This window comes from Gymnodraco acuticeps, unplaced genomic scaffold (genome assembly GCF_902827175.1).
Source record: "Gymnodraco acuticeps unplaced genomic scaffold, fGymAcu1.1, whole genome shotgun sequence".
NCBI lineage: Eukaryota > Metazoa > Chordata > Actinopteri > Perciformes > Bathydraconidae > Gymnodraco > Gymnodraco acuticeps.
The window spans coordinates 1,559,157-1,578,452 of record NW_022990499.1 but is presented as its reverse complement, the minus strand read 5'-3'; the positions used below and the strand labels follow the sequence as shown (position 1 = coordinate 1,578,452).

At 41.2% G+C, this 19,296-nt stretch overlaps 1 protein-coding gene across 4 annotated transcripts in view; it reads right to left on the bottom strand.

Annotated features, from left to right (window-relative positions):
* tsnare1 (T-SNARE Domain Containing 1) overlaps positions 1-18,255 on the bottom strand; it is a 359,325-nt gene extending 341,070 nt beyond the window's left edge. For 2 of the 4 annotated variants that reach the window (XM_034226527.1, XM_034226528.1), the window contains exon 1: positions 18,148-18,217. The gene's annotated coding sequence lies outside the window, so the exon portion shown is untranslated. Of the gene's footprint in view, positions 1-18,147 lie in introns of all 4 variants that reach the window. The other 2 variants (XM_034226529.1, XM_034226526.1) reach the window with 2 other exon arrangements.
* Between the last annotated feature and the right edge of the window lie 1,041 nt (positions 18,256-19,296).

The window sequence follows — 19,296 nt, the reverse complement described above, 5'->3', positions numbered from 1 at the left end:
GTGTTGGTATGCAGCCTAGGCAAGGCAAGGCAAGGCAAGTTTATTTATATAGCACTTTTCAACACAAGGCAATTCAAGTGCTTTACAAAAAATGAAAGAGATTAAGAAAATGGCATTTAAAATCAGTCATTAAAAAGAAAAGCTAATAAAAGAAAAATTAAAAGAAAAAATACATGGATAAAAGTTACAGTGCAATTAAACATTAAAAGAAAAAAGTACATGGATAAAAGTTACAGTGCAGTCTAAGATATGAATAGTTCAATTAAAAGCAGCGACAAAAAGAAAAGTCTTCAGCCTGGATTTAAAAGTAGTAAGAGTTGCAGCGGACCTGCAGGTTTCTGGGAGTTTGTTCCAGATATTTGGAGCATAATAACTGAACGCTGCTTTACCATGTTTAGTTCTGACTCTGGGGACAGAAAGCTGACCAGTCCCTGAAGACCTGAGAGATCTGGATGGTTCATAATTTAGCAGGAGGTCAGAAATGTATTTTGGGCCTAAACCATTCAGTGCTTTATAAACCAGCAGCAGTATTTTGAAATCTATTCTTTGACACACAGGAAGCCAGTGTAAAGACTTCAGAACTGGAGTGATGTGATCCACTTTCTTAGTGTTAGTGAGGACTCGAGCAGCAGCGTTCTGAATTAGCTGCAGCTTCCTAATAGATTTTTTAGTGAGACCTGTGAAGACACCATTGCAGTAGTCGAGTCTACTGAAGATAAAAGCATGGACAAGTTTTTTCCAAATCCTGCTGTGACATTAGTCTTTTAATCCTAGATATATTCTTTAGGTGATAGTAGGCTGATTTAGTAACTGTTTTAATGTGACTGTTGAAACTCAGGTCAGAGTCCATGACTACACCTAGATTTCCGGCTTTATCTGTTGTTTTGAACATTGCACACTGAAGCTCAGCGCTAACTTTTATACGTTCTGCCTTGGCTCCAAAAACCATTACCTCAGTTTTATCTTTGTTTAATTGGAGAAAGTTCTGACACATCCAGTCATTGATTTGTTCAATGCACTTACTCAGTGTTTGAATTGGAGCATAGTCTCCTGGTGAAATTGTTACGTACATTTGTGTGTCATCTGCATAGCTATGGTAACTTATTTTGTTGTTCTTCATTATCTGAGCCAGTGGTAGCATGTAGATGTTAAAGAGAAGAGGCCCCAAGATGGAGCCTTGAGGAACCCCACATGTCATATTTGTCAACTCAGATGTGTATTTACCTATAGAAACAAAGTTGTTTCTGTCCTTTAAGTAGGATTCAAACCAATTCAGAACTGTTTCCGAAAGTCCCACCCAGTTCTCCAGTCGGTCTAGTAATATGCTGTGGTCAACAGTGTCAAACGCAGCACTGAGATCTAATAATACTAACACTGAAGTTCTGCCACTGTCTGTGTTTAAGTGGATGTCATTAAAGACCTTTACAAGAGCAGTCTCAGTGCTGTGGTTTGGACGAAAGCCTGACTGGAACACATCAAAACAGTTATTTAAATGCAAGAAATTACTCAACTGTTGAAAAACAACTTTTTCAATGATTTTACCTAGAAATGGGAGGTTTGATATGGGCCTGTAATTGTTCATTACTGAAGCATCTAGATTATTCTTTTTTAAGAGCGGTTTAATGACTGCAGTTTTCAGGGCCTGTGGAAAAATACCTGAGTGAAGAGATTTGTTTACTATATGAAGTAGATCTGAGGCCATGCAACGAAAAACATCTTTGAAAAATCCTGTTGGAATAATATCAAGGCAGCAAGAGGAGGATTTCAGAAGTTGAATAATGTCCTCTAGGTTTTTATCATTAATCTGATGGAATTGTGTCATGATGTCTGAATTGATGTTAAGTGGAGATAGGGACAACACATTTGCTGTTCCTGATGCAGAGGCACTGACTGCTTGTCTGATTTTCTGAATTTTGTCAGTGAAAAAGGAGGCAAAATCATTGCACGCCCTGGTGGATAGAAATTCAGAGGCTACTGACACTGGGGGATTAGTTAGTCTGTCGACGGTAGCAAACAAGGCACGTGCGTTGTTTTTGTTTTTGGTAATGATGTCAGAGAAGAACGATTGTCGTGCGTTTTTCAATTCCAAATTATAAAGGCCAAGTCTCTCTTTATAGATTTCAAAGTGAACCTGGAGATTTGTTTTTCGCCACCTGCGTTCAGCTTTTCGACATTCTCTTTTTTCTGTTTTCACGGTCATGGCCTTTCTCCATGGAGATATTTTCTTGCCAGACACTTCCTTTACCTTAGTTGGAGCAATGGCATCTATAACATTTTAAATGTTTGAATTAAAATGATCTACTAGCTCATTTACTGAGATGTTGGCAGGGGCAAGTGTGGAAGAGAAATTCTGAGTAAACATTTCCCTAGTATTTTCAGTTAAATATCGCTTTGTGGTTACCTCTTTTTGAACATTTTTGTGAACAGAAATAGAGCTCTCAAAGAAAACACAACCTTAGAGATATTCAGACTCTTTGAGATAATTAAGTCCAGAGTGTGCCCCTTATTGTGCGTGGGCTCCGTCACATGCTGAGTCAGTCCATAGCTATCAAGAACACAAAACAGTTCTTTAGCCCCTCTGTCCTGGGGGTTGTCAACATAGATGTTAAAATCACCAACAATGACTAGACGGTCAAAGTCAATACACACTATAGACAGCAGTTCAGTAAAGTCATCAAAAAAGCTTGCACAGTATTTGGGTGGTCTATAGATATTTAGGAACAGAGCTCGAGAGGAGCATTTCAGCCGAAGGGCCACATATTCAAAAGAATCAAAGTTTCCATACGATGTCTTCCTGCATTGAAGGGAATCATTGAACAGAATAGCAACTCCACCCCCTTTCTTATGCATTCTTTCCTGACTCATAAAACTAAAGTTGGGAGGGGTTGATTCGATAAGAACAGCTGCACTGTTATTTTGTTCAATCCAAGTTTCTGTTAAAAACATAAAATCGAGATTGTGCTCAGTGATTAAATCATTGATTAAAAATGTTTTTCCTGCCAAAGACCTGACATTTAATAAAGCTAGTTTAAGTTTGTTAAACACACTATCAGTCATGTTTTTTGTAACAAGCTGTGGCTGACATGGAATCACTGCTAAATTAGATACACTCACACAAACGTTTGAGCGCTTCCTGTTTCTATGATTCACCGCTCTTAATCTATTACCTATCAACACAGATATCGGCAAAGCTACTGGCAGGCAGGGCCCCGACATGTCCTGGAAAGAGTTGAGAGTGCCATACGCCCTTGAGCCTGGACCCATCACATATCAGTAAGAGTTTGTTGTGTTTTGTACACACACATCCTTATCAGGCTTCGGAGACTGCAGAAGCCCCCTCGAAGGGAGGGGAGGTGGTCGACGTAGGCACGGTGATGGAGACGGGCTAGATGGTGCGGGGGTAGAGGACATGCTGCCAGGGGGGGGAGGTGGTTGACGTAGGCGCGGTGATGAGGACGGGGGAGATGGTGCGCGTCTCCGCGGTGATTTTGGTGGGCGTCGTTGAGGAGCGGGGGTAAAGGACATGGTGCCAGCCCTGCGTATCGCCTTCGTTTGGTCTTTGAACTCCAGGAAGGAATCGGTGCCAACCCTCTGTATCTCCTTTGTGTGTTCATCGAGCCTAGGTCTGGTCTGTTTCATAAAGCAAATCTGCCACTTTTATATTGCAGAATTTGTTCAATTAAAGCAGTCTTTAATTGTTTGTCCTAAACATAGCAATATATGCTTTTGAAATTTAACATGTCTTTGAAAAATAATAGTATACAGTTTATATTGTGTATCACCTTTAGCTTGAAAATACAGATGTGTTTTTTTAATCTATAAAATAAATAGACAGACACTTTCTCAATCCCAAATTGGGAAATTATTTAACAGCAGCAGTGTGTTCAGGTATTACAATATTTAAAGTTGGAATAAAGTATGAACTACACATCACAAGTATAATGCACTGCAATCCATAAGAGAAGTCCGATATGTTCATGAAAACCCCCCAGGAGACACCGACACTAACGTGGTCGAGTGGACTCCGGAGTTTGCTGCATGAGTTGCACTGTATGATCTGTGGTGTAGTGGGCTGTCACTCAAAAGCTGAGTAGCCAATGGGGACACACCCCTGAAAGTCCCGCTCACCTGGAATGTTTGTGTCAAAATCTCAAACAAAAAATGAGGGAGCGCAAACGAGAGAGCTGCAGCGAGAGCAAAAGTCTGATCATTGAGAAAGAAGAAACAAGAACTGCAAACAAAAACCTATGTTAAAACAAAGAAAAAATACTTATAGTTTACATGATTACACAAATGATTTGTTTGCAACTTATAGTTTTATTTTTGAAATTTATTTTATTTTGCTTGACTCAGTTTTTTTTTTCTTTTAAACTCATAGTTTTGCTTTATTCTGAGAAAGTGTTGCTTTATCTTTATGATACAAAACTAATCCCATAAATGTCCACATACACACACGTTACTATTGAGAAATGAGAGCTATGCACACGCAGTTTGCTCAAAGTGAAAGTAAATCTTGCTCTCAGAAATCTGAAAACTTAAAACTAGGTTTATTGCTGATGGATTATCAGAAATTATTTCAAAGTGACACAGACACATTGGATTAACCTGTTAAGCACCGAGCCTGTTTTTCAGGTCTCAGGCTCGAAAATGACATTCCCAGAACAAATGACCATATCTTCCCTTCTAAAAGGGTTACATTAATAATATTTGTTCTCAAAGTAATGATAAACCTGTGAGTTGGATGTAGAAAAGTCAGAATCAATATAGATGTTTTTTAATTTAAAGAAAATTCAGATTGAACATAGTAAAAAACTGTAAATGATAGTGTCCGTCCAAACATTATTTTTTACTTATAGTGAAAACTACCCTTGGATGATGGTAAGGTAGACTAAAAGCTTTAGGAATCCAAAGTACAACATATAATAAGTACCCTGTATCAAGATTGATGCAAAACAAGTGACATTTGACCTTTTTAGAGAGGTTTAGCAAAAAAAAAACTCCACCTCTGGGGTGATTTGATTAGAGTGAAGCTATCTCTCGCTCTGACATCTGGAAACGAAAAAGCAGGGTTTATTGCTTATGGATTATCAGAAATAATTTCAAAGGGACACAGACACATTGGATTAACCTATGGATTAACTTCAGCAGCGTTTTTATCGTTTTAATGCCATTGAAGACTGTTGTGTTCTGATATACTCCTGCCAATAGGGGGCGCCGTGTAACCAGAGTAACCTACAATGTGGAGAGAATAAGTGTATGCCCGGGAGTTGATGCTGTGGCGGAAAAAGAAGCATGGACAACAGTAAAGAGCTTAGTACCCGTATCCTCTGTCCCTTGCTTCATTAATGTCTTTTTACTAATACACAACAAAGACCAGTTTTGACCAGACTACGACCAAGGTAGTGTCTGTTCTTGTTATTATCTCCGCGAGTTCTTATCATAGAGTGATGATGTATGTACCCATCGATTCTGTGTCTTCTCACGATGCCAGTCGATATGTTGGATGTGCAGAAAAGATAAATAATAAGGGTTTTATGAGTGAGTTTCTGTGCAATAATCTGTTAGCATTTTTCGTCCGTTGCTAATTCAGAGGCTCAGCGTTAGCATTGTGGGTTTAAAAAAAAGTTAGCTGAGTTTCTTCTCGTTACATGGATATAAAACATTCATAGTTTATTAAATATTAAGATGCCCTCAGACACTGTTTCCTCAGATGACGCGTTTTTCCCCCCCCGGTATCGGGGGGGCGGTGCTTAAGAGGTTAACCTATGGATTAAACTTCAGCAGCGTTTTTACCGTTTTAATGCCATTGAAGACAACTTTTGATCAGAAAACAACAAAGGTAAGACATATTGCCGTGTTGGCTACCTAATGCTACGTGGTGTGATGTCTTTGTTAGCTTCTCATGTCGCGAGTTTGGATCGGTCAGTAATGATACCTGTTGAATCTGTGCAATCTCAGCTTGCTAATCAATATCTTGTTTGTGCAGATACGATAAGTAATAAGGGTATTTTAACATGAGTTCTGTGCTAAGTGTGTTAGCATTTTTTCGCTCAGGGCTAATTCAGAGCCTTTGTTATTACCCTTACGTTTTGCTAAAAATGGTTAATATTGTCTGATAGCTGAGTTTCTTCCTGTTAAGTGGGTATGACACATTAATACGTTTTTAAATGTTAAGAAGCCCTCAGACGCTGTTTCTTGCAGATGTTGCGATTTTTCCCCACCCGCGGGGGGAATGGGGCTTCACAGGTTAAGAGAGGCTTCCTTTCAACAGAGATTCAGGCCCTGTTGCAAAAACAGACTGTGTCTGTTGTGCACTTTCAGGAGAGAGAAAAGGGGCTTTACTCCATGTACTTCCTGGTTCCCAAGAAGACAGGATAATTCGCAGCCTGAATCAGCACATTGCCTGAAAAAAGTTCCATATATAACCCAATTACTGGAACTAGGGCAGCCGGGCAATTGGTTCACAACCATCGACCTGAAGGAAGCTTACTTTCATGTCGAAAATTGCTCCAAAGCACAGAAAGTATTTGCGTTTTGCCTTCCAGGGGGGTAGCCTACAAGTACAACAGACTACCGTTTGGCTAATCCCTATCCCCACGCACGCTCAGCAAATATGTGACCACAGCGCTTCAGCCGCTTCGCGACCATGGCATGAGGGTTTTGTAATACGACGTCATGGCCAGGTCCAGGGAAGAGGCAAACACAGCCCAATTGATCCAAGTGGATTGCGGTCAATTGGAAGAAGAGCAGTCCCATACCTCACCAGCAGGTGGGGTATCTGGGGATTTTTGCTTGATGCAGGCAGACTACGTGCCACCCTGTCAGAGAGCAGACAGGCATCCCTGCTTCAGGCAGTTTGCAGACTGCGCCAGGGGCTAGTTTGGAGTTACTATAGCAACTCCAATAATTGGCCTAGCAACGGCTTAGCAACCCCATTGTTTTGTTATGAAAATGTATCTATATATATTTATACTAGGGCTGTCAAACGATTACATTTTTTAATCAGATTAATCACAGCTTAAAAATGTATTAATCATGATTAATCACCATTCGAACTATGTCCAAAATATGCCATTTATTTATGTATATTGTTGTGGGAATGGAAAGACAAATGAAAGAAGGCGGATATATCCATTTAACATACAGTATCTATGTTTATTATAACATTTTTTCTGTGTGTCAAAATGAAAGACAACCCACACACCTATCAATCATCAAACCGTGGGGTCTTAATTCATTACGTGTTGATTTCTATCAACGGGGGAGTACTTCAGGAAAGTCGACAGAGGGGGGGGGGGGGGGGGGGGGTGGGGGTGGGGGGGGGGGGGGGGGGGGGGGGGGGGGGGGGGGGGGGGGGGGGGGGCGGCGGTGGCTAGTGGAGTACTTCGTGACCACAGAGTGTGAACGTTGTGATCAGCTGTTTTAGCGCAGTTCTCCAGTGAAGGGGGGGGGGGGGGGGGAGTCTCCCTCCGCAGCCGGTTGGCGTAGTTTTGGCACAATTCCGTTGTACAGACCGACGTTAACAGCAGCCCTGTCTGTGCACACGGAGACCGACTCTGTCGTCCGGTGATCTAACCGCCTTCTGAAAAAGCTTCACAAGTACGTCGGTACGCAAATGCACTTTGTGACACAAGTGACGGTACGCATTTCAGATTAGAGATTACGCACATAACCTGCGTACCAGTTATGTGCACCCCTGTACTACAGCAAAAGTATTCTCCGTCGGGACTTCCTGCAACAACACCACGCCGTTATCAAAGATGTTCTATTGAGAAGACGATCACTACGTGACAAAAGTTTTCAAAACCGTAGCTACTAGGGGTGTAACGGTTCACAAACATTTCGGTTCGGTACGTACCTCGGTTTTTTGGTCACGGTTCGGTTCGGTACGTTTTCGGTACAGCAGAATTTTTTTTTCACAAAACAAAACATATATATATATATTTTTTATTATTATTAAACTGTAATGTATTCACTCAAATAAATACAAAATATAATAAAATAAACATTAAGGTGCAGCATTTCGATGAACTGAAATAATCTGTATTTGAACTGTACTGTACTAGTACTCACTAAACATAAACTATTAGTTTTGGGTTTTTAATTATTATTAAACTGTGAATATTCACTCAAATAAATACAAAATATAATAAAATAAACATTAAGGTGCAGCTTTTCGATGAACTGAAATAATCTGTATTTGAACTGTACTGTACTAGTTCCTAAGCAGCCAGTTTGACATTAGGACTTGCTTGTGATTGTATTTTCATGTTTTTTTAAAGAAAAATGAACTTGTCCACATTGCTTGCCGAAAGGGCAGATCTGCTGGCACTAACAATGTCTCCTGCTGTGGAGAACATCCTCTCTAGGGACAGAGGTAGCAGATACAGCCAGGTAGCGCTTTGCTAACATGGCAACATAAGGATATTTGGCGTTTGTAATAGCTTTGGCTCGGTCTGATCTTTCTGCGAGTGGTGGAGGCTTAAATGCTAGTGGGAGTTGGGTTTGCACTTCAGTCTTTTTTCTTTTGGTACCGGTGATATTCACGTTCGGGTGATGCCTTTTCAAGAGTGTGCAAGTTTGATGTATTGCCAGCCGCGTAACCAATGTTAGTTGAACAATGCCGACAAACAGCTTTGGTTCGGTCCACCTGTCTTTGTCCTTCATCCTTGTACGTAACTGAGAAACCAAAATGTTCCCAAACCGGAGACTTCAATGATGCTGGAGGATTTTCGAGCTCAACTTTATCTGCGTTCGCCATTAATTTTCGACAGTTCCTCAAATTACTGACTACATTTGAACGCATCCCTCTGACCAGCTCTCATAGTATGCCTCTCATCCAATGAAATTACTTGCTCGCTCTATGACGCGTTGAACCCAATGTGAGCAAATTACTCTGAATGCTGCGACGCAGCACCTGAGATTACTTCCAAAAAGTTGTTCACGTTCTCAATTTTTTACGTTTAACGTTATATTCGTTCGGTACACTTCGGTACACACCTGTACCGAACCGAAGGGCCCGTACCGAAATTATTCGGTACGGGTACGTGTACCGTTACACCCCTAGTGGCTACTGAAATCAATCTTACTAACTGCTGTCTGTGCAATTTACTCCACGCGAGTTGGCAGACTTTATTTTGCTTACTTTAACATCATTTTTCAAGGTGGGGCTAAGCCATTTCTTGGTATGGGTGTAGCCTACCCCAGCCATACCCTGGCGCTGCCACTGGTGGCACGTATGGGGCGGGCCATTCTGCACATGCGTTAAATGCGTTAAATATTTTAACGCAATTAATTAAAAAATTAATTACCTCCGTTAACGCGATAATGTTGACAGCACTAATGTATACACATTCTCGCGAGATCTATCAGGGGTCGTTGTAAGTTAAAGTGTGAACTGTTACTTGGCTAATGTTGTTATAATTCTCAGTATGTGAACACAGATTGAAAATGGAAAGATTTCTCACAAGTCAGCGTAAACGACCGCGATCTCCAACGGAGCCGGTCCAGCCGGACAACCCTGCTATCCGTGTGCGTCTGTCTGTTTGCGGTGTGGTGATGAGGTTAAATGCCACAGCATGCCAGTTGAAACAGTGAACGGTCGCTATTGTGTACTTGTACGCTCAGGGTGTAATGGTGTTATACAAAAATATTGTAGGAGCACAGAAACAGTATTCAAATTCTGCTTTTACAAACTTATTTTGGTTGTGCTTACCTTGCAAAGTAATATTATAAGTGTCAAAGGAATGTTTTAATGTAAATATTAATGATAATATTGTAGCGTGTCCAAGTTAATAGTTATGTCAGTTATCAGATGTGCACAGTTTAGTACATTTGTAAAGTTATTTAGGCAATGTTGTTGGTAGGAGATAGGGAGATACCGCCCCTTCCAGGTGTGTGTGTGTGTGCATTTTCGGTGTGTCTGGAGGGAGTACGAGACGGTAGGAGTTGTCTTCGAGTGTGGCGAAAAGTCATAATGAGTGTTATACTGTTGATTGGTTCTGTAAGGCGTGGCTGTGGCCGTCAATACCAGAACATAAAGAGAACGTTTTTGACATTGAAGGCTCGAGTGATCTGTGATCTTGAATAGCGGTGAACGCTACAATATGAACAGGCTTGTGCTTGGCCCACTGGTATTGTTTGTTTATTTATTTTGAAAATTAACTAGCAACGCCAGTTGAGGTGGTTCGGGCACCTAGTTAGGATGCCACCTGGGCGCCTCCCTAGGGAGGTGTTCCAGGCACGTCCAGCTGGGAAGAGACCAAGGGGTAGACCTAGGACCAGGTGGAGGGATTATATCTCTTCGCTGGCCTGGGAGCGCCTTGGGATCCCCCAGTCAGAGCTGGTTGATGTCGCCAGGGAAAAGAAAGTTTGGGGCTCTCTGCTGGAACTGCTACCCCCGCGACCCGACCACGGATAAGCGGGAGAAGATGGATGGATGGAACTAGCAACGCTGTGCTGTCATATAGCAACTGCAAAGCTACTGCAGCAAACAAATCCTGGCACCGCCCATGGGGCAACGGTGACAGCTTGACCAGCTGACCATCATGCAGACTCTGGGTCTCATGGCGGCTGCTCACCTCGTGGTACCGCTGGGGTTACTTACTCGCCTGCAAAGGTGGTTTTCCGGCCTTCGTTTAGATCCCAAGAGGCACAAACGACGTCTGGTGACCATCCCCCCCCTCAGTGGAGGGCAACCTCCGATAAACCCGGGAAACATGGTGCGCAGTAAGCCCCATACAGGGCTGGAGGACTAGTGGGGAAGGCTCTCCCCGCCTGCCTAGAGCTTTCCCCACTATCGTCCATGCACACTCTACTGTGAGTGTGGGGGACATGGTGCACTTACGTTCTCCCCATGCTCCTTAGGGACCCGGGAAACATCAAATCAAATCAAATCAAGTTTTATTTATATAGCACATTTATAAACGATTTTTGGTCGAGCCAAAGTGCTGTACATATAATAAAACATGGTGCACTGTAAGCCCCATGCAGGGCTGGAGGCCTTCCTAACTATTTTCCATGCACACTCGTCACGAGGTAAGCGTGTCTTAGTGTGCTCTACCAGCCAAGTAAACTGCGGCTCGCTGAAGAGGGTGTAGGATGACAGTCAGGAGGCGTGGCCACCTTATATACGGTGGGCTTGCGCACGCATTCAGGTAGGCCCGCCCCGAGGGGCCGGCTACATTTATAGATATCTATGTAGGTGAATGCTCGCATAGTATGGTTAAGATGTAGTACCCATAGAGTCCAGTAGAGGGCTCCGCCTGTGCTTATATAACTAGGGTTACAATACGTAACCCTCCCCGTTTTAGAGATAGCAAAATAGCCTTTCTCATTACTCACAAAATCATGGTTTATTTAATTTGTGAAAAAAATTAATCTAATGATATACTAATACAATAGTTTATTATTGCCCGATACTGGCAGAACGACATCTGAGATTGCTCGAAGAAGAAGAAGATAGTTATAATGCTGTGAATCATCATGACAAACAGCAGATAGAAATGTGTGTGGTGAGAGAGCAGTGAGATGAGCGATTAGTCAGAGAACACCCACCATCCAACATCCTGTTACGTATACTGTGGACCAACAGCACATTCCAGACATGCCAAGGAATATCAGTTCAGAATAAACTAATAAACTCAAGCATACACTCATCCACATTTCTAACTCTTATGTAACTGCAACATTGTTTAAGGTGCATCTCAGTTGCAACACACACTGCAGGGCCTTCTTTATAAACTTCTGTTTTATAGTATACTTAGAAACTAATATTTTCTACTGTTGTTGTTTCTTTATTTTTTTCTCAGAAGATGTAACAGTGTTATGCAGCATACACTGCTTTGATTGCCTACTTTTGTTTTATTTATTTATGTTGTATATAACTAACACATTTCATAATTTTATATTTATCAGCAACAACGTTAATCAAATAAAACAATTACAGGCGAGTAAGGACAATTGACCTTATAGGTGATGGTTGAGGATTAAGTCTCAAAGCATTTTGTATTAACCAGTGCTTGAATTGGAATGAAAAAGGTGCCAGTACTCTAAATCAGCAACTGTTTCAAGTCAATTTATTTATACAGCCCAAAAACAAGTATTTGGCTCAAAGTCATAGTATATCCTATAATGCTGGTGGGTTTGTCTCTTTACTGTATATTTTAGAAAGGCTCACTGTACTTAAACAAAATGACTCAGGGTGCATCTGAGATTAGAGGGGGTGCAGGGGTAAAGTGCTATTTTTATAAGTGGGGAGTGGACCTGACACCCTCTATGGGGGTCCAGGGGCATGCTCCCCCGGGAAGATTTGTTTTTAAATATTGAAGTTAGATGCATCAATCTGGTGCACTTTGAGAGCAAAATGAAGAGATATATGGATACCTCTCAACATCCATAATGAAACAACTGTAAACAGATTGACTTTTTCTTTATGGATATAAAAGAAAGTAAAGCCTGACTCCTACTGGCGGCTGGTTAAATGACTCCTCGTCCCTGAGTACACTCACCATCTTTCAGCAGGAAAGGAGAGGGAATCCTTGTCCGGCGACAACCGCTGTCTTTTCGCACTATTATTAAGCCACGCTAACATTTTCGAAATGCTAAGTCTTTTCTGCTCTAGTCTATCGCTGCGGCGCGCCATAGGTACGCTGGGCATATTTGTTGTCATGCGTCAATCAGGGCCGGACTGGGTCAATAAGTCAGGCCGGGAATTATACACCCAGTCAGGCCACTACCAGGTTTTTGTGCCATTTTGCTGGATTTATTTGTCAATATTTACAGCATTGCTGCCCATAGTGATAGCCCTCTAGTTTAAATCTACTACCCAAAAATAAACATATGGACATGGGTTACTATTTAAAAAAAATGTGCAAATCTATTTAGGAACCTGTCCATGTGAACATATTTTAAGTGGGGGTGGACCTCAAATCCTATAGGGGGGTCCGGGGGCATTTTGTTAAAGATACCGATTTATTTTTAAATGTTGGACTTAATGCATCAATCTGGTGCATTTTGAGGGGGAAATAAAGAGACTACACCCATATGAAACAGAACTGTATACATTTTAAATAATCATAAAATCATAAGTACATGGTCATAACCAATAATATACCATATCCAATATGAAAAAACATTGAAACTTGTTTATTTATTTGTTTTTGGTTCATTTATAGTGTCTGTGCTCCTGAATCAGCCTCACCTGTCTCCCCCCTGCTCCTCTTTGAGGCAGCAGCAAAGACTAGTTTTAGCTCTCAACAAGTTTATCTTACCTTTTTTCACCTAGTTAACATTTTATTTGTATTATTCATGCATATTTTACTAATCACTACCCCCTCAAATGGAAATATGTGTTTACATAAATGGTGACCGAGCCGTTTGAGACCCACTGAGATAACTTAGACTAAGTTAACTATCTAAACACTCAGAGTAATTTACCTCACCTGAGGCAAGGCAAGGCAAGGCAAGGCAAGTTTATTTATATAGCACCTTTTAACACAAGGCAATTCAAAGTGCTTTACAAAAAACGAAAGACATTAAGAAAATGGCCTGAGCTGTAGTTATCAGCCTCTCAGTCTGACAGCAGAGGACTCTCACTCCACCTTGTTGTTGAAACAGCTCCTTATATCCGTTAGCGCAGCTAGCTAGCACCAGATGCTAACAACAATACATGTAATCGGTGCGCGCGCTTTCTCGCTCGCTCGCGCCACACATACACACACACCCTCCCGAGCTTGAATGACACACAGAGACCAATCGAGAGCATTAGTATGATCTGTATGAAAGTGGCCATGTCGGCCCAATTCAAGCACTGGTATTAACCTGTTAAGTCCCGAGCCTGTTTTTCAGGTCTCAGGCTCGAAAATGACATTCCCAGAACAAATGACCATATCTTCCCTTCTAAAAGGGTTACATTAATAATCTTTTTTCTCAAAGCAAGGTTACACCTGTGAGTTGGATGTAGAAGTGTCAGAATCAATATAGATGTTTTTATTTTAAAGTAAATTCAGATTGAACACAGTAAAAAAATGTAAATGATTGTGTCCGTCCAAAAAAAAAAAAGTACTTATAGTGAAAACCAGCCTTGAATGATGGGATGGTAGACTAAAAGCTATAGGAATCCAAACTACAACATATAATAAGTACCCTGTATCAAGATTGATGCAAAACAAGTGAAAAAACCCATTTGGGTGGATTTGACCTATCTCTGGCCCCCCTTGCTCGATTTTGCTGATTGACATCTCTTTCTAACCGTCAGAGCCAATGGAATCGAGGGGAACTCCCACATACTCCTTATTTGGTAATGTGTGTGTGCGAGACTGCCGCATAGCCAATACCGGAAGCTGCGATAACTCTTAGCGATAACTTGGAATTATGGATTATAAATTAAAAAAAATATTACCCAGAAACATTATCAACCTATGGATTAACCGATTCAGCTGCGTTTTTTCTCGTTTTAATGCCATTGAACACGTCTTTTGATCAGATTGACAGCTACGGTGAGACGATCTCCCGTAAAAGCTCCGTAAAGGTACGTGTTGTGATGTCTGTGTTTGCTTCCCCTGTCAAGAGTTCGGATCACTCAGTGATGATATATATACCCAAATAATCTGTGGAACCTCAGCTTTAATCGGATATCTTGTATGTGCAGCTACGATAAGTAATAAGGGTATCTTTTATCTTGAGTTCTGTGCCAAAGTGCGTTAGCATTTTTCGCTCAGGGGTCATTTAGATGCTTCTTATGAGACTTGTGTTTTGTTTTGGTAAAAATGGTTTGTATCGTCAGTTAGCTGAGATTATTCCCGTTAATCTGGTATAACACATTAATAGGTTCTTAAATATTAAGATCCCCTGGCTGAGACAGTGTCGTGAAAAAAATAAATAAGTACCCGCCGACGGGGACCTTGGGGCTTAACAGGTTAACAGCCATTGCTGATGATAAAGATCTGAGTAAGGGCTCTGAGCATCTTGAACAAATATCAACAAATATATTTTATTAAAGGTCCCATGTCTTGCTTTTACGGTTATTACCCGTCCCCTTGTGTGTTATGAAGGTTGTTATGCATGTAAACGGTCTGCAGAGTCAAAAACCCTCAAAGTACAACTCTAACACAGAAAAGACTATGCTGCCCCAGAACGCCGGATATCTACAGCGGAGGGGACTGAAGAACGATGCTGTTCCTACTTTGTTTGGATCAGCGGGAGATTCGGGTACACAACCTGTAAGTATTCATGATGTTTAAAACAAACGAGTTATCTACCACGACTGTTTAAATGGGTAAACGTTTTTCGGGCTACTACGTTGGGATCACGGAGAAATGCTCTCCGCAGACCCATTCTCACAGCATTATAAACCTTTTTCTTACTCAATATCAAGCCACACTCATTGTTTTTACTTCGGCTTTGAGTGTTTGTGTGTGATGAATTTTGCTTGTTCTCGCTGTATCGCCGAGAGGCTCGTTGCTGCGATCTGCTGCGAGGAGTGGACAGGCTTCCACTCCTCGCAGCAGATCGCAGCAACAAGCCTCTCAACGTCCCGACCCATCAGGGCACACTGGGTTGACAGGGAGGGGGGGCTGAAGCTCCAACAAGCCGTCTAGGGCAGAAAGTGAATACCGGTGAATACACATACTTTACAGAGATGCTGTATGAGAAACCAATGTGAGTTTGGAAAATTGCACAGTATAAATCTATTCTAGTAGACCTCAACAATGGAATTATGATCGGTAGAAATGGCCATGACATGGGACCTTTAACACTGTGTTTCAGCGCTTGTTACACATTTCCATCTGAAGTCTGCTGATATTTGATTTATTCTTCATTTGGAAACAGCAAATGAAAAACATAACTATGCTCTTTGAGAATCCTTCAAATTATATTTTGTATTCATATTCAACTACCATCCAATTGGGTGAACACTTTGTGAGGGCTACAAGCCTCACAAACGAACACACATCCTAAAGGTTATGCTTTTGTTTACATCAGACATACACAGACGCAGATTTGAAACAGCTTTATTTTTGCTAGATTGAGTGCACGCTTGTTTAAAATATCTATTGTTAATTGTGTTGTGTGTAATCCTATTGTCAGTGTCTTACAGCTCAGCTTGCTCCTGACAAAAGGCTGAGCTGATGGAAAACACCTGCCTTTATAGATGTGTCAGTTAATTGGACTACGCCATTCCTCTCAAACCCTGAGGGGTGTTTAAAGAGGCCACTCCATTTAAGCTACCCCTTTTTAGAGCCTCTTCCCCCTGCACGCAACAATGGACTGGCCAGTAGGGCTATAAATTCCTGCAGTGTGGAGATGAGGGGAGGTATGTGAGTTGCTCTTGGGCAGAAGAGCACACAGGATGTCACCCATTTTTGTGACGTTTTGTTTATGCATTAAATGCTAGATTGTGTCTGTTTATATCTACACCTTTTTGTTTAAACCTAATTGATTTTATTACCCATCTTAAAACTGTACATATATTGGGTAAATAAAATCCTTATTTTTGCACCTCAACCTGCATTCCTGATTTTTGCGTACCCTGGTCCTTCACACACTTATGGCGCGTTTCCACTGCAGCGGGTAGCTCGCTTTAAGCGTGCCGAGCCGTGCGGGGCCCGTTTTTGGTTGCGTTTCCACTTGGCCTAGTTTTGGCCCGGGGCTACTTTTTCACCTTTTTTCTGGCCCGACTAAATCGTGGTTCTAGGGCCAGGAACAACCAGGCTGAGTCGGGCTGAGTATGCTAAACTAGAGAGAGAATCGCTGGCAAGGGGGCTACAACTACAACAAGATGAACATATTTGACCGTGATTTAATTGCAATACACGTTTAAAAATGATGCCGAAGTGACAACATACTGATACCGGTTAGTAAAAACCATGAATTAATGCTTTGACAAGTCTGCAGACAGACGGCAGGCGAAAAACCCTTTTAAAATGCGTGTTTTCTAAATGTAGCTTGGCTAAGCTAACGTTATATATGCTCCGACCGTCCACATTCACAACAACGGCCTATACAGACATAAATAAACCAGCGACTGTATTCGCCATAACACAGGCAGTCTGTGGTTTGTACTTGTTTAACTTTTGTCTAGTTTCTGAACAGATATGAGGAGCTGTGAGCTCTGAGTGCTAAGAGCTAACGGCTGTGTTTTTTTTCTGGGGCTCTCATTGAAGATGACGTCACGGCTCCGCCTATACTGCGTTACTATAGTAACTACCCCAGTTCCTAAACTGTAATGGAAGCGCAGCATTAAAGTGAGCCGGGCCTAATAAGGTCTAACCAAACCGAGCTAGGCCGAGCGAGGCCTGCAGTGGAAACGCGCCATTAATGAATCAACCAGGCTAGGCTTAGCTACCGTTGTAGCTACTCCGTCCACACTGAAAACATAGGCAGAACTCTGGCTGAACTGAGGTTATCATATATGTTGCCATGCCAACATGGTAGCAAGTATCCAAAGCAGAACAACGGCTGACATTAGCCCCTCACACACAGCAGCTGGTTTAGCTAGCATTAGTATTATGAGTGGGCAAAGCAAAAGGTACATGGAAGAGATTTGTATACCTCTGCAGCAGCAGGACAGCACACATGCTTTAGTTTTTCCCATGCTGAAAGAACACAAAGATTACAAATAATAAGAATGAATGCTCTTGCAGTAGAGCTATAGCTACAACTGAGGTAACACTCTCTCAGAGGGCCATACTAAGGGTCAAAGCATAACAAGATACTGAACTGACATCAGAAATGGAAAGGAGAAAGGAGGGGCATGGAAATAGGAATCATCCATCTATGGCTGTGGCTTCCTGCCAGAAGATGAACAGATAGCCCCTAGGTTAAAAGAGGAAGTGGTTGTAACCCACCCAGATCCCTGCCTTCTCCTCATCACACACTGAATACATCCAACAACATGGCTTCCCTCCAAACACACACACTCCTCCACTTAGACGTATTAACAGCTGAAAGATTTACACTCTACAAGCATCTGTGCTCCTTTGCTTGAAGAGAGGAACGGAGAGGCATCCCTGTTGGCCTCCCATCCCCCCCCTCCTCCTCCTCCTCCTCCTCCTCCTCCTCCTCCTCGGTCTGTGTGAGGCTGCAGCATCCTTCACTAAAGGCATAACAACAGTGGGAGAAAAGGAGGGATTCCTCCAGCTTTACCTTCAATGTAGGGAGAGATGTGGCTGTGATTCAGCTCAGATGGTGCTGCTCCTCAGCCTCGGCTAACAACATCATGTGACCAGGCACCATCTGCTCCTGCTGCCGGTCACATGACCAGATTAGTCCCCGGCAAGGATCTCTGGGATTTGTAGTTGAGGGGACGTCAATGACATGATTTAATTCTGCACTGAAAAAACTGAAACATTGACTTTAAATCAATATATTATGTCAACAGATTTCACATAACTGTATTAGGTTAGTATAAAAAATAGAAAAATTATATTTGTGGACGTAATACATTTAATTAAGGTCAACATTTCAGTTTTTTTATTGTAGATAATAATAATAATAATAATAATAATTCCTTACATTTATTATAGCGCTTTTCCAGATGCTCAGTGCGCTTTACAAATACACATTACACATACCCTGTGTGATGATTTAAATGCAAAACTAATTAAAAATGAGAGATGTGAATGAATTAAACCTTAAATATATCTTAGATTTAGATTTCTACCAAATATTTCAACATATTATAATACAGTTCATTTAAATGTATTCAAAAAAAGTGCAGCCATGATCAACAGGTCATTCAAATTCATTTTGGATTGAAGGACTTAAAGACTGATTTTGATCTGTTTTTGCATGATATTACATTATTTTAATAATTCAGTACATGTTTACATGAGGGCTAGACGAGACATATACTGAATATTACAGTAATGTTTCTATGTTTATAGTTGGCTTTTCATTTAACACTCATTATAGGATGACAATATAATATCATTATATAGCACATCACAATATCAATATTACATCATGGCTATTGTGGCACATAAGGAAAGTTAATCAACATCCATCTCAATGTGCTGGTATTAGCCACACGGGTAATGTTCAATAATAGTCTTTCAGCAAATTCTAAAGTTGACAAAAAAAATGAAAAATCAATACAGAATAATATATAACCTAAGAAATTAAGATAGTACACACTGACAAAAAAGACTTTTTGGCATTGTAAATGTTACTTTGATTATATGTTTAAATTCTACAATACATTACTATTTCAGTAATTTTACTCAAAATGTCTCCTTTTATTTAATGTGTTACTTGTGTTTCTATGTAATTTTGAATCTTCATTTTGATAAGTGA